Source organism: Pholcus phalangioides, unplaced genomic scaffold (assembly GCF_987345545.1).
Source record: "Pholcus phalangioides strain wild (caught in Gottingen) unplaced genomic scaffold, Ppha-v1.0 ptg000004l_1, whole genome shotgun sequence".
Taxonomy (NCBI): domain Eukaryota; kingdom Metazoa; phylum Arthropoda; class Arachnida; order Araneae; family Pholcidae; genus Pholcus; species Pholcus phalangioides.
In genome coordinates, this window is record NW_028301597.1 from 19980590 (window position 1) to 19995090 (window position 14501).

Consider the following 14501-nt stretch of genomic DNA (forward strand, 5'->3'; position numbering starts at 1 on the left):
ACCGTACGTGCACCTCACCTCATAAGCATTCTTCTGAGGTATTTCTAACGAATTTGTTACTGCCGGAAGGTGTGTTCTGTGTGTATGCGTGGCCTTAACGTACTTATGTTGTCAGATTATTATGCTTATTTCATGTTCTAGTGATGCTGCTATGTGAGCGTGCGCGTGTCTTCCATATTTTACTCATGCTGCTAGAGCAAAAAATAATTAAATAAATTGCACACAGTAATACGATCATAATCATGTGTACCATGATGAAATTTTTCTTATCCATTTTTGCTTGTATTTGTCTCATAAAATGTGTTTCATACATGCCATGGAAAAGCATTTGAGCTCATCCAAGAAAAATTTCAAAGAAACTAGCAACGTTTCACACAGTTAGATGTTTTTTATATATATTTAAAAATTTTAAATTGTTCACCATAGACTAAGGCTCTTCAACCTTTCCGAGCCACTAACCCGTCATCAGAAGAACAGCACACATATGGCATGCAGTTCAAATGGTGAGATTTATTAGGGTGTTTATCACTATTTGCTTTGCGAGGGCAAAGCATACCTAAAGCATCGAGCGCTCTTGGGTACTGCGTCAACGCGCTCTACGGTCTCTTTTTTCGTACATAATCATAAGAGGGCTGGACAATCTGAGTTTCTACGAATATAATTTATGTTTATCCAGGGCCTCCCTTATCAGACGCGAGGCCCGGTGAGGGAATATCTTCGGGCTTCCTTAGCCACGGTTTTATATATTTTTTGAGTTGGGAGGGGGGGGGGGTAGAATTGGGCATCAGAAAATCCAGGCATTGTCACAGACTATACAGGAATGCTTAAAAATATATGTCACCAATGAAAATTCAGAATTACTGAGAGAAAAAAAATCCCAGAATTGATAAAAATTCAGAATTAATTAGAAGAATAATTCCAAAATTGATTTAAATTCAGAATTGATGAGAGCTATAATTCCAAAATTGATTAATATTTCAGAATCACATAAGATGAATCCCAGACTCCTTGATTACTACGAGAAAAACCTGTTTTCTTTAAATGTATGTATATTTTTTCACTTCTCTTACGTTGAAACGAGTCCCCCAAACCGCAGGGCTCGATGAGACCACACTTGTTACGCACCCCCCTTAATGGCGGTTCTGTCTTTATTCGGAATACGTGTCCATTACAGATTTATTATTTGATCATTTTTGTCGCACCACAGTCATTTTTTGCATACGAGGGCTGAGGAGACCGGAACCTACAATTTATTGCCGATTCCGGACGGCAGCCTTTTTTTACTTACACCTATGCCGACATGTTGGTACACTAATCTCTCGGTGTGGGGATTTCCCGCGGTACAAATCGTTTTCCCTGCGGTAATGTCTCCGTTTCTGTTGCGCACCCGCGTCAGGAAAGTTTCTGACAAGGACGAATCGGGTATCGAACTCACACCTCTAAACATCTTTTGGCACTTAAGACGAGTGTCTTATCGTCCTGGGCTAACGTTCCCAAATTTAGTGTAGGAAATAATATTTAGGACAGTGATTCTTATATACGGCACGTCATTACATTTTAATATGCCGTGAGCTATTTGAAATGTTATCCGTATTTCTAAGGTTAGGTTTTACACTATAAAAGTTTGATTAAAATCTCTTTTACAAGATATACAGAAGACTGGATGTTGTGAAGATATTTAATATTTGAGATGTTAATTTTTTTAAGGAAGGAAAAAACTCATCTCTGCCTCTACCGGGAGTCGAACCCGGGTCCCTCGATTGCCGGACGAGTGCTCTGACCACTAAGCTACAGAGGAGATAGAGATTTTCCTTCGCTAGAGCGTATATATGCCGAACGGAACCGTGCAATGGACGGTGAAACCGATCAGCTAATAGCTCATGGACGACGAGCCACCAGAGGGCTATATATATGACAAGAATGTCGCTCTCCACTTGTTAATACAAGATATACAGAAGACTGGATGTTGTGAAGATATTTATTATTTGAGATGTTGATTTCTTGTCATAAAATCTCTTTTATAAAACTTGAAAAATCCAACCTATAAAGCTCAGGGGATACATTCGAACAAATGCAACCGATAAGCTTATTGGTTGAATTTTTTCAAGTTTCATAAAATAAATTTTAGAAAACTTCTATAGTGTAATCCCGGCCTAAGGGTACGAGGAACGAAACTTAATTTTCGGATATGCAGAGAGATCATAATTGGTTTCAAATCAGAATGTAAATTAACCAATGAGACTTAAATCAGTCACCGTTTGAGAAAAGTGAAATATTCAATTCCGAAACAAACTGTTGCCGCGTAACCCTTCCATTAAATTCAAAGCGTCATTAAATTTCGAAATAATATTCAAATCATTCATATCCGAGTTAAGAATATTTCATACGCACGCATAAGCCTCTGATAAATGAACTTTTTCTCGGAAATTGCTCTGAGCAAAGCAGAAAAAGAGGGCCTCACATATCAAAAACAGCATGCCCAGCCTACGAGTGTATACGAACGTGTGTGTGTGTGGAGGGAAAGCGGCATGAAAAATATGAGTTATAGAACATAGAGTTGTTTTTCTCGGAACCCTCTTCTCTTCAAAATAAACTTACACTCTGCAGAGGCTTTTGAGTCTAATATTACTCCGATTTCGATATATCTCTATCCGAATGAGAGCTCAACTGTAGTGTGTAGAGGCAATCGGTCTATGCCAAGAATAGAGCCGCTATCATAAAACGGTTTAAGATTTCACTCCTTTTTCTTTCTTTCTTTCTTACAGATACTGTATACGTACGTAGACTTCTTTTCGCATTCTTGATATTTTTCTTTCATTTCCTTAGGAAATGTATATATAAAAAAAGATATATAAAAAAGAAGAGGAGAGAAAAACTACGTGGAGTAATGGGTGATATTGGTGCCGTCTGCGACAGCCGCCATTTTTAAGGCCCCGTAGCGAAACAGGTCCGTTCTTTCATCCTGACAGGGTGCTATATATTTCTAGGGTAAGGCCTGACAGGGATACTGTCGCTGGTCTCGGGTCCCAGTGATATATTTAACTTCGATTGTGTCAGGCGAAGTATGAGATATGACTCTCTACCGATTTCATGTGTGGGGGTCTCACTCTCTCTCTCTCTCTCTAACACACACACACAGAACCCCTTCCTTCTGTCCCTTCATAAGATGGAATACGCCTTCTGGAGAAAACCATGGAACGAGTTCCACCAAAAACTAATAGGGTCTAATGCCTCCCGGGCATTGGAAAAGGTGTTATTTCCTCTTCTACTCCAACGGTAACACCGGGATGGAATGAAGGTGGCGTAGGAGTAAGAAAGAGCACCGCAGCGATTTCTTAGAGCCCTTCATTCCCACCCCCTCTATGCGACCCCCGACTTTCTTCATTTTTCCACTCTCCCTCCCTCTCTCTCTCTCTCTCTCTCTCTCTCTCTCTCTTTCTTTGGTTGTTCGCTTTCTACCGACTCCGTGATATCCGATTTCTTGGACATCAAAAGTAACAAATGGCAAACTTTTGAAACGTCTTAGTTTTCTACCCCCCCCCCCTCCTTTTCCTTACCGGAATTTCACCTCCTCCAAGTTTTTCCAACACGTCGAGTTTGATTTAGAGCTTTCCGTAATTACGTCTCCCTTTTCAAAGACGAAATGATATTTTCCCTCTAACTGTACATAGGAACGAACAACCTGTCGCAGAAATGTGGACAAACGTCACCAAAAATTAATAGAAAAACTTTCTCTCTCTCAAGCCAAGGAAAAGATCATATGGGTTTACGCGCTTGTTCCGCAGTTTTCGAAAAAGATGTATTTGCATATTATTGTGACGTATGGAACGAGTCAGGTTCTCGTAGAAAATGGAGCATGAAAGGAATTTCTTTTGAAACGGAATTATGATATAATACCCGAGTCTCGGTGCACCGTGCAACTGAAATTATAATCTTCCACCAGGTCGGCTTTACCACCGATGGAAACAAACATATTTGTTTTAAAGGAAAAGCCAGTCATCATATCCTCGACATGTTTCCCGTCTTGTCATCCATTTAATACATTTATCAAAAATGATTTCAACTTTATAATAGTTAGTTTCTATGAATTCAATATGTTTTCTGTGGCAGCAATTGTTTGAAATTTCTGAAAGCTCATTTATTTTCTTATACTTTGATATATTACTATAATAAGTTATGGTTGGTGGTTGAACTGGTGGTTTACAATATTATTAATGTTTATGAATATTTCCTCTTTATAAATGTGTTCAGTGACAAGTTTGAGAAAAGTTCTTTAACCCTTTCACTACTTAATGTACACAATAGTATCATTTTCTTTTTAAATAACGTAACATCCCTTACATACGTTTATGGGTGTTTATATTTTGGAGTATGGAGGCTGTATACCAACTATACACTTACTAGGTACTTTATTATTACCAGAGATGATAGCACAAGTGTGGGGCAACTAGTTTTTCTAAATATGTTAATTAACAAAATTCAGTTAAATGTTTTGCCCCTGTACAAAAGTGTTTACTGCATTACATTTTTGTTTAGTGCAGTAAAACACTGCACCTCATAAAATGTTCCCTAACAAATGTATAAAAATATTAGGCTCTAATTAAAGCCAAAAAAAATTTTTTTGGCTTTAATTGGAACTAAAATGCAGTGCCCTCTTAACGCATGGGTGCCTCAAGGAAAGAGGTAGCCAGTCAAGAACCAGTTGAAGTTTTCGACAACTGTGCAAGTGGGGGCCTCTGAAAAATAACTCCGCTCGGGGGCCCATGATGCTCATAAGACGACCCTGCTATAATGATCTACCAAAAAGTTATATTTTGATAGCATCAGTAATGTTATTTAGTTACCAATACTACGTTTGTTATGAAAGATTAGCATTTGAAAATTTCCGACTAAGATTAATCGATTTAAAATTTTTGATTAACCAGTTAAAATTTTTATTGATTGCCAGCCTTACGTGATAACGTGCTTAGAGGTTCATGTTGCGTAGTATGTATTAATTCTACCGAATCCGTAATCAGCAAAATAGCATTTATAATGCTATGAATAAATCAACCGATTCGGTGCTCAAACGCGTCTGACGCTTGTGCAAATTTCAATGTCGTAGAAATTTTGCAGATTTTGAGTATTACTCGATTTAAGGGGTGGGAAGAAAATCATAGAATGCTCCATTTTATACTGTCGGTCTGCTCTGTGCTTCATAAAAGCTCGATTGAAAAAAAGATTAATAAGGCAATGTTCAAAGGATTGTGGCATAGTTCTAGTGGTCATATTGCTCTGTTTATTTATCTCTCTCAAGCAGCATTATTCTTATTTAACATTGAACGAAATCTATATGTAAATCTATGCAAATCTATATCCAAATTAATCAGACATCGAAAAAATGTTTTATGTTCAAGTTCTATTCAGAAAAGAGATGTTATCTTTAGGTGGCCTACGAAGATTATTTTTGATACGTTTCTCGTGTGTGTACGCGTTCGAGAAACTATTTTTATTTTTATATCTTCCTATGTATTGGAGTGTTTTTTAAACTGTTTTCTCAAACTTGTTTTCCCCTCATCTTCTTTTTCTCTCGCAAATTTCGAAATTTTTCTTTCGTAAATGCGGACTTCACAGTGTTTTTTTTTTAGTTTATAGGCAATGTTTTATTTCTATCGATTTACAATTTTATTTATCATCATTCCAACGTACAGAAATAATCCGTTTGCAGTTGGAGAAAAAATATGTAAAAAATATAAAAAAGCAAGCGAAATTAATATTAAAGTTGAAGAAACTGAACAGATAAAAAATATACAATGTATCAGATGAATATAAAAACCATTAAAAATAAAATAAACGAATAAATATTGAAAATAAAATGTAATAAAAAATTTATAAGAACATTTTATTTAAAAAAATCCATTACAAAGAAAATTCATTAAAGAGAGCGTAGAGACATCGTAAATCGACCTTTGAATATAGAGTAAATCAAAGTAAATATGATCCTTTCATTGCAAATTTATTTTCATAGAAAAATTTGTCAGCCAGAAGTTTGCTATAGAGACTCTTTTTTTGACAGTTGTACATGGGAGAAAAACTTTAATGGCACGATGACATTTCCAAATCCATTGAAACTTTTCCTATCATTTCAGTAAAAACTCAGACATTCAGATCACCAAAAAATGTGCATGAATGCATGATTTCCAACTTCAGACAATGCATTTTACCGAAACGTAATGATTTCACCAGTTGCTCTAGCGAAACGCACAAGAAAGAACCATTATTCCTAACAATCGCTATAATATTTAAATTTAGGTACGGAAAAATTCCGATATTCCCATGACCGTTTACGCACTTAACATTCTACTGTTACATCGTAAATGGGAATACACGTTCAACAAAAAAAAAAGTAGAAAAAAAAAGCAACACATATTTGCAAATCACCCTAAATAGCATCCAATATGACAGCAGGTATAGGGGACCAAGGAAAAATCATGCACTGAAACTATGCAAACTCTTTAACGCCAACTTCCACTTCCTCTATTACTCTAACAAAAAAAAAAAAATGTAGAAAAATGAATAGAGGTGAAAAAAAATGAAGTTCCAAAACAGTGTTTGTTATTGGAACTGAAAAGAAGAATGGAATTGTATTAGAGGGTAGGTGGAAAATAGCGATGGACGGGGGCGTTGGAGGAAACTTTAATATTTTCCCCTATTAAGTCCCGGGGAAATAGGGTGTCATCAGCGAGCATTAGACTATTAAAAATAGAGTAATTTAAGAGCATCATCTAGTGAGAAGGGAGATATAGCGACGAAATAATAGACGAAAACGTGTGTTTGATGCGTAACCGTTACAGGGATGGGCGAGAAAAAGAGAGAGGATGGAGCAATGGCGGCCCTATAATGATCTCATTCTGATTTGCTAAAAGTCAAATTTACCCTCCTTCTCTGCCGATACTTCCCATCCATCCACCACCTACAAAAAAAAATCCTATTTTCACACGATACTAAAGAATTTTTTCGTATATGTTTAAAAAAAAATGCCGTTGACTTTAATCGAATTCGATTCGACGTTGAATGAAACTCAATATGCAACGAAAAATTTTTTTTTATATGAAAAAATACATACATTTGGACGGAAAAATAATGGCGAAATTTTGTTTTTTTTATGCATTTTTCTTTCTTTTTTGAAGTCCATGCCAATCTCAATTTCAATTTAAAAAAGAAAAAAAAATTTTTTTTCTTCCCCCTTCTCTCTCTCTCTTTGAAAAATTTCCAATTTCCGATCATTTTTCTCTTCTTTTTTTTTTCTGTCACACTATCGAAACTCTTTGGTATCTGTGAAAAAACAGAAAGGAAAAAATAAATATTTTTTTTTAGTGAAATAAGATAAAAAAATAAAATTGGAAAAAAAAAATGGAATGCGGAATGACAGGATTGAAAAAGACAGATGAACACGAACAAAAATGCAATTTTGTCACGTCGTCGCTTGTTTATTATTATTTTTTTCTCGCTTTTTTTCCGCAATTTTTTTTTTTTGTCGATGATTTTTTTTTTTTTTTTTGGTTCTATGAAATTCAGATACAAAAGAGGAAATGAAATTCAGTTCTCGCAACGTTATTTTATTTTATTTTTTTTTACTACAGACGGACGACGACGTGCAAAAAGTCCGTGGCGATTCGTTCAGGCAGGGATGAGAAGTACGAAAAAAAAAAGGCGATGTATACTTCTCACAAAAGGGAACAGGATTTCTAAATGAGGAGGATGTCCACGTGATGGATTTTTGATGCATTCCGTGATGAATAAAAAGAAAAAAAAAATAGAAGGATGGGAAAGAGTTGAAATTCACTCTGAAAAGCAAAGAAAAAGAAGCTTTCGAAAAGAATAGCAACGCTTTATACTTTTTTTTTTTCTTGTCCCTATTTTCACTGCGAAGGCATTAAGTTGCTTTAGTATTTGTCACGACTTGGATGTGAATTCGTTGAGAAAATATTTTTTGAATTGCAGTTCTTGTTATTTTTGATCAATTTTTTTTTTGTCCATTGAAAAAGGATAGGCCTAGTTCTACATTTCAAATATCCTAGTAAGTTTTGAGGAAAAATAACTTTTTTCTGGAAACTTGTAAAGTTTTGAAACTTCTTCTTGTATTTGAAATAAATTCGGGGTAGGGAAGAAATGTATCGTTCATTTTTCGTGTTCCTACTTCTTTTGGCAAAATTGGTTATTAACACCACTTATATAAGTGGAATTTAACCCTTAATTGTGTAGCTTTATATATGTGCAGAGGGTTCTTTGAACTGAACATTCATTACCCCAACAGTTTGAAGATAAATATTCAGAGAATCGTTTGCATAATAACTGATGTCATATCATTTCCATTTCATATTTTGAACATGATGGTGGATGTCCCAATTAAAGGCAAAAATTCTTTTGTTCAAATATTTTGTTCGAATTTTTTTTTTCTTACTATATATAGATTGAATCGCAATTAAGATAGTTATGCATTTAGATATTAATATCGCTTCAATGCATTTATTTTATGTGTGATTTTTGAGGCTTTGTACATCTTCAACAATGCCCTGTATAAGAGTACTGTTCCACACGAACATATTTTATTAAATACATTTTCCTGCTCAAAAAAATGCAAAATTGATCATTTAAAGATTGAGGTGGTTTTGGAAAATGTACAGAGAGAGGAAAAAAATGAAATAATCTATAGATTAGTGTTTAAACAAATTTCCTTTTCATGGTTGACTGTATTTGTTACATATCAGCGGTGACACTTACACTTTTTAAAAGCATAATTTTTCGTTGCTTACACTGAGATTTACGCCCTTAATTTTTTTTTTCAAAATACGTACTCAATTTCTAAGAAAATTATCGTAGCATATCAAATATGAACAATTTGAATTATACGACAACTATTCAGAATTCGTACTAAGCATTATTGCATGCTTGCACAACATGAATTTTCTAAGTTTTTCTTTCAGTGCACACGAGTTCCAAGGAAAGATTGATTAAGAGAGATTCGTTGCCTTTGTAGTCTAGGGCGTTCACCCGGAAAGTGAAAGGACGTGGGTTCGATTCCCCGCAAAAAGGGAGTTGAATTTTCTCTTTCTTTCCAAAAATTCATTTTCGCAATAGGTGGGACCAAGTATAACAGCGTAACTCGAGTTGCAATTTTTCTTACAAATGCATTCATTATACATGGTCCATAGCCCACTCCTCTCGCAGCAAATTACTGATGAACTGTTGATCCTAGAGGCATACTTTTAATTAGAAAAAGTATCCAAAAAAAACGTGTTGACCCCAGATACGTCATTCATATGCAAGCGGTTGTATAGTTATTAAAAAAAAAGAATTGGCCTCTTATACGGACACCCTGTGCTCAAAAACCCAATTAGAAAAAGGTGTTGCCTGTCTCTCCTGATACCAAAAAAAAAAAAATCCACGTTTCTAAGTGCAATATTCACTGAGATATTTGAATTCAATAAACGGCGGAAAGTTGGAGGAAATAATAGCATAAATGAGGGTATATATAAAATAATTTTCCGGTAGTTTTTTCCCCAACATTTTTTGAATTCAAAAATACCTCAGTGAATATTGCACTTGGAAACGTGGAATTTTTGTTGGTCTCAGGAGAGACAAGGGAACAACTTTTTAATTGGATTTTTGAGGACAGGGTGTATGTAGGAAAAATCATTTTTTTTTATTTTAACAACTTTTCAACCCTTCGCAATATGAATGACGTACTTGAAGTCTACACATTATTTGGATGCTTTTGTTTAATTAGAAGTATGCCTCAAGGATCAGCGGTTCGCCAGTAATTTGCAGCGAGAGGAGTTAACTATGCACCCTGTATATCGGTTAACTGAAACCAGTATTTCCGAGAAACAGTCTTTTCGAAAAAAATTTCAATCGAAATTGCAGATTTTTCTACATATAACAAAAAAAATCTATCAGCAATTATAACTTACTTGAGTGAAAGGATGGCAATCGCGTTATTAGTTTTTATTTCTTTGCATCAAGCCGAGTAGAAAACTTCCAAGAGTTTCGAAATTGATTGGATTGGCAGGAGAGAAGCTAAGTAAGAGAAGCTAGCATCAATAAGTATCAAATTTGTACTTTCGACGCCGCTGATTAGAATCACTGATAATATTACCGTACGGGTACAAAGTACTGAAAGTACGGAACGGACCTATATCATAATATGGAGAAAATTAATTTATAGTTATCCGAACTACGGCTTATGTTATCCATTTTCTTTCGTCGAAAGTTTCTTTCTTATTTTTCATACTTCTACATAGCATACTAAAGTATAACTAGACTTTTTTTCCCCTATAAGTTGTCATTATCATAGGCGTACGCAGAGAATTTTCTCACATGGGGAATTTCAATTTTTCCTTTTTTTTTTCTTCTCGGGGGGGGGTGGGGGAGTGTTACGTTTTTTTCCAAAAAATAATGCTATAATCTCTGCTTGGGAAGGGGGGCCCTTTGCGTACGCCAAGGGTCGTTATCAACCTGCAAAACTATGTAGGAGTTTAGAAGGTTCTTTTGCTGACAAAATTTTTCGTATTCGGTTCACGGTTGGCTTTTCCTAATCGGGCCGTAATAGGTGATATGAATCATGCACGTGTGGCACTGCTTCTGCAATGGCTTTCCTACAGTGAAGGCTTGTGTGAGGTATAAAAAACAATCACTTTCTTCAGATTTCGGTCAGTTTCTTTCAACTGGCCAAGGAAATGCATGGAAAGTACCGCACATCATAAAAAGTATTGGACGTCGTGTTGCACATTACCCTTTACTTGGCCTGCATTGAAATATCCAGAGGAGAACATTTTTGAGGGGGGTTACATAAAGCAAATGAAGTACTCTGAATGCTATTACATGACAAAAAAACGTTATTGTGCAATATTAAAAAAAAATATGGGAAGTTACACTCCAGGGAACATCACATCCTTCCAAAACACTGTATTTATATGATTTACATGGATTTGAATAGCAAAAATATGCCATTTATTGTTCGCCAACTTACTTTGTTATCATTGTTGTGAAGAATGCACAGCAATGTGTCTCCTCCACGCATGGTGTCTCCTAAAAAATGCCAGGAGGATCAAAATTTTTTTTTTCCTTTTCTTGTCAAGAAATGGGAGACCTATGTACCATTGAGCCATTCTGCTGGTAATTGTAGAAACTTCATGAACAGCTCACAAGTAAAAATCGAATGTTTGGGAGTTACACCGAAACCAGCTCAAAATATAAAATGCATTTACTTGAAAAATATAAGAAACTCATGCGGGATATGAGAGCAACACTGCCAAATAAAGGGTTAAAAAGTTACATTCTAACTCATCACATTTTCTTTAAAAAAAGGGAAGATATTAGCTTAAAGGGGGGATCTGTGTTGAAAAATATGGAAAAAAAGACGCGATTGTGCGCATCTGATACTAGTTGTGGGAAGAAGAAAACGAAGTTGTTACATGTTTATACACGTCCCGTTCGACCAAACGAGACATCGGACATTTTAAGGCCATAAATCAATTTATGAAATTTGCACTAGGAGGTCATGAAGTGAAATAGGTTTTTTGAAACTATCTTGTGTATTTAGGTTCTCTGTTCAAAACTGCTATTGATTGAAAATAACTTCAGCACATGAAATTATGGAAAAAAATTAATCTACCTTGAAGCACAATCAAGTCATTCTCTATGAACTTATTAAAAAAAGACATCTCTCCCTCTCTCTAGATATTATTTTCCTAGCAAATTGCCAGCTTTTGGCTAAAAAAAAAGCTGCTAATTTTACATATTGTGCCTAATTAGTTTCAGTTTTGTTCGTTCCCATTGTTTACGAAACGGGAATTTTTTGAAAGCCGTTTCTCTACAACGAAATTTCTACCTCTACATTTACATGACGTCCATGGTCTGATGTTTCCAATTCTGTTAGCTAAGCCCTTGCTGTGTGTGTACGTTCTGGTATATCGGAGCTTAGATAACGCAGTTGCTCGCTCATTTGTTTCAGCAAAAGATGGTTGACCCATATCCGTCACTGCTGTGGACGTCGACCCGGTGACTGATGAGACTTTTCTGTTTCATTGTTCGCCCCCTAAGTATTAGTAGTGGTAGTTACGAGCTCGACGACGATGATGATCGATACGGACTCTCACTAATTCGTTTTCAATATTCTCTTCAAACTCCGCTCATTCATCATCAGCGAAATTGTCAAGCGCTAACTCAGACTAATGATATGCATGTTGACGGGTGAACAGCGCTCAAATAAATTCTCTATTTGAGCATATATCTGCTTGATTTCCTCGCGAAACGCATCAATAAACTACGCATTTGGGCTTCAGATACCACGTTGCGCTGCAGTACATACGAGTACATCGTGTTGAGCATAGTCGTATGAAATATTTTATGTAATCAGAGCTCGTATATATTAACCGTTAGACAATAAACTAATTAGAAATACTGGGAAGGCTCAAGAATATTTTGTGGCGGGGGGGGGGGGCTCGGTTCCATGAGCCGGATGCAAGTTTACGTCTGAGCAAGCAAACCCACCGGTACTAAAAAAACATTTGCGTTTTCATATGCTGAACCCATCTTTTCATATGGTATAAATGAGAAATTTGTGAAATTTACTCACGAAACATTTTTTTTAAATGGAAATGCATTATATTTTTTTTAATTTATATATGATTTTTATATTTAATTTCATAATTGATTCTTGTTCTTTCTCGAATTCTGAAAGTTCTTCCTCATCATAAAAATTGTCAGGTTTTTTTGGAGGGCCATCGCAAGTGCTAAAGATAATGTTTCTATGACTAATTGGGGATGTCTTCAAATTATCAATCTATTCATTACTGAGATAAAATAATATGAAAATAACAATGAAATAATATTAGTAGTGAAAAATTTACAGGGTGTCCCATAAGTTCATAAATGGTTTAAACTTTATTGAAAATTGAAGGAGGAACATTTGAATGAGGTTTGCGAAAAATTTATTCTCATAAAAGAGGGACTTCTTTTGGCACAGAAAAAAAATTAATTTTGTCGATAGAGAACTATGCACGGAAACAAATCACAGAATTTTTCTTCAATCCCATCGTTGTTTGAGACGTTCGTAAAGTGTTAGCCGGTGATTCGTGGCTGAGGTAAAACTTTTTCGATAGCACATTATCCACCGATGTCAGCATCACAATGAAAACCTTATGCAAATGCTAGTAGCAGGGAAATTCAGAAATGAGCTGTTAATCGTACACCCTGCGTTTCATAGGACCCTGGTTTGCATATTTTTAAGCGATTTGGTTTCATGCTCTCTATCAACAAAAATTTGAACTAATTTTTTATGTTACTATCCCCCCCTTCCCCATGAGAGTAACTTTTTCGCACACCGCATTCAAATATATCAATTCCTTCAATTTATATGAATTTTTTAAACCATTTACGAATTTTTGGGACACCCTGTATACAAATTAAATTTGAAAATTTTTAAAAATATCTATTCATGCAAGTTTTAACGCCTCTAGTGAAATTGCTTCATTAAACTAATTTACTGCGTATGAAAATCTCTGTTATATAATACTGTTATATGTATTTTGCGATTTTCATACACACACACACAGAGAGAGAGAGAGAGAGAGCCTTCCCTCCCACATGTGTTGGGCAAACAGGTGAAAGAGAAAAGTTATTGGAAAATCCAGATTTTTGCATTTCTTTGAGGATTTCGAGTTTGAAAATGAGCACTCAGTTAATTGGTTTGATTTACTGAAATTAGATCAATCTACCCAATATTTCTTATATCAATGTATTGAAACGGGTCATGGGAAAATCATCCAATTCAACGTAATTTATTGCCTTGCAAACTCTCCTCTTATAGATAGACTTTCAACAGATTTTCTTTTCTTTTCTCTTGTGGTGTTTTTTTTTTTCAAATAAATTATAGAAATTTCCAAAATCATGTCATTACATCTGAATTTGTTTTGATTTTTCCATCGGGGTAGTTTCATAGTTATTTCGTCTATATTTTGGTCTTCATCCAATGCCAAAAGTAGAAAAATTAATTAACTTCTTTCACATGAAGAAAGCTTCCGTACTACGCTATCAATTATCAGCACATATGTTACTAAACTTTACCAATACTGCAATTATCTGATCCTAATTAGAGGAAAGTAAATTGATTCCACTGTTTTCACTCTTAGGTTAAATAATACGCATACTGACTAAATAAAACCTAAAAAATTCGATACTTGCCGTATCCAATAAATTAATAAGCAATTCTAATTTTGGAGAATAATTAAAGAACTAAAATGTTATTGTTCTCAGTTTGATTTGATTCTGAATACTTATTGAAAGGAGGTTTCAATAACTTTTTAACGACATAGCTTTCACACATAAGAACAAAGCAAAAAGCTACATGTAAGTGGTAAGTTATCAGAAAATCATTTGATTAGTTTAAGAATCAAGCTGTTTATGCAGTTGGTTTTCCATTCACTTTAGCCGTAATTACAGTGGACAAAAATAATGGT

The 14501-nt window shown here is 35.1% G+C and overlaps 1 long non-coding RNA gene across 10 annotated transcripts in view; it reads left to right on the forward strand.

Annotated features, from left to right (window-relative positions):
* The window catches only part of LOC149086726 (uncharacterized), a 271603-nt gene that overhangs the window by 168762 nt on the left and 88340 nt on the right, over window positions 1-14501 (forward strand). The window contains exon 5 of one of the 10 annotated variants that reach the window (XR_016192503.1): window positions 7623-7731. The exons of the other annotated variants lie outside the window; for them this stretch is intronic. This is a non-coding gene — a long non-coding RNA (uncharacterized LOC149086726). Of the gene's footprint in view, window positions 1-7622; window positions 7732-14501 lie in introns of those variants that run through there. 10 annotated transcript variants of the gene reach the window in all.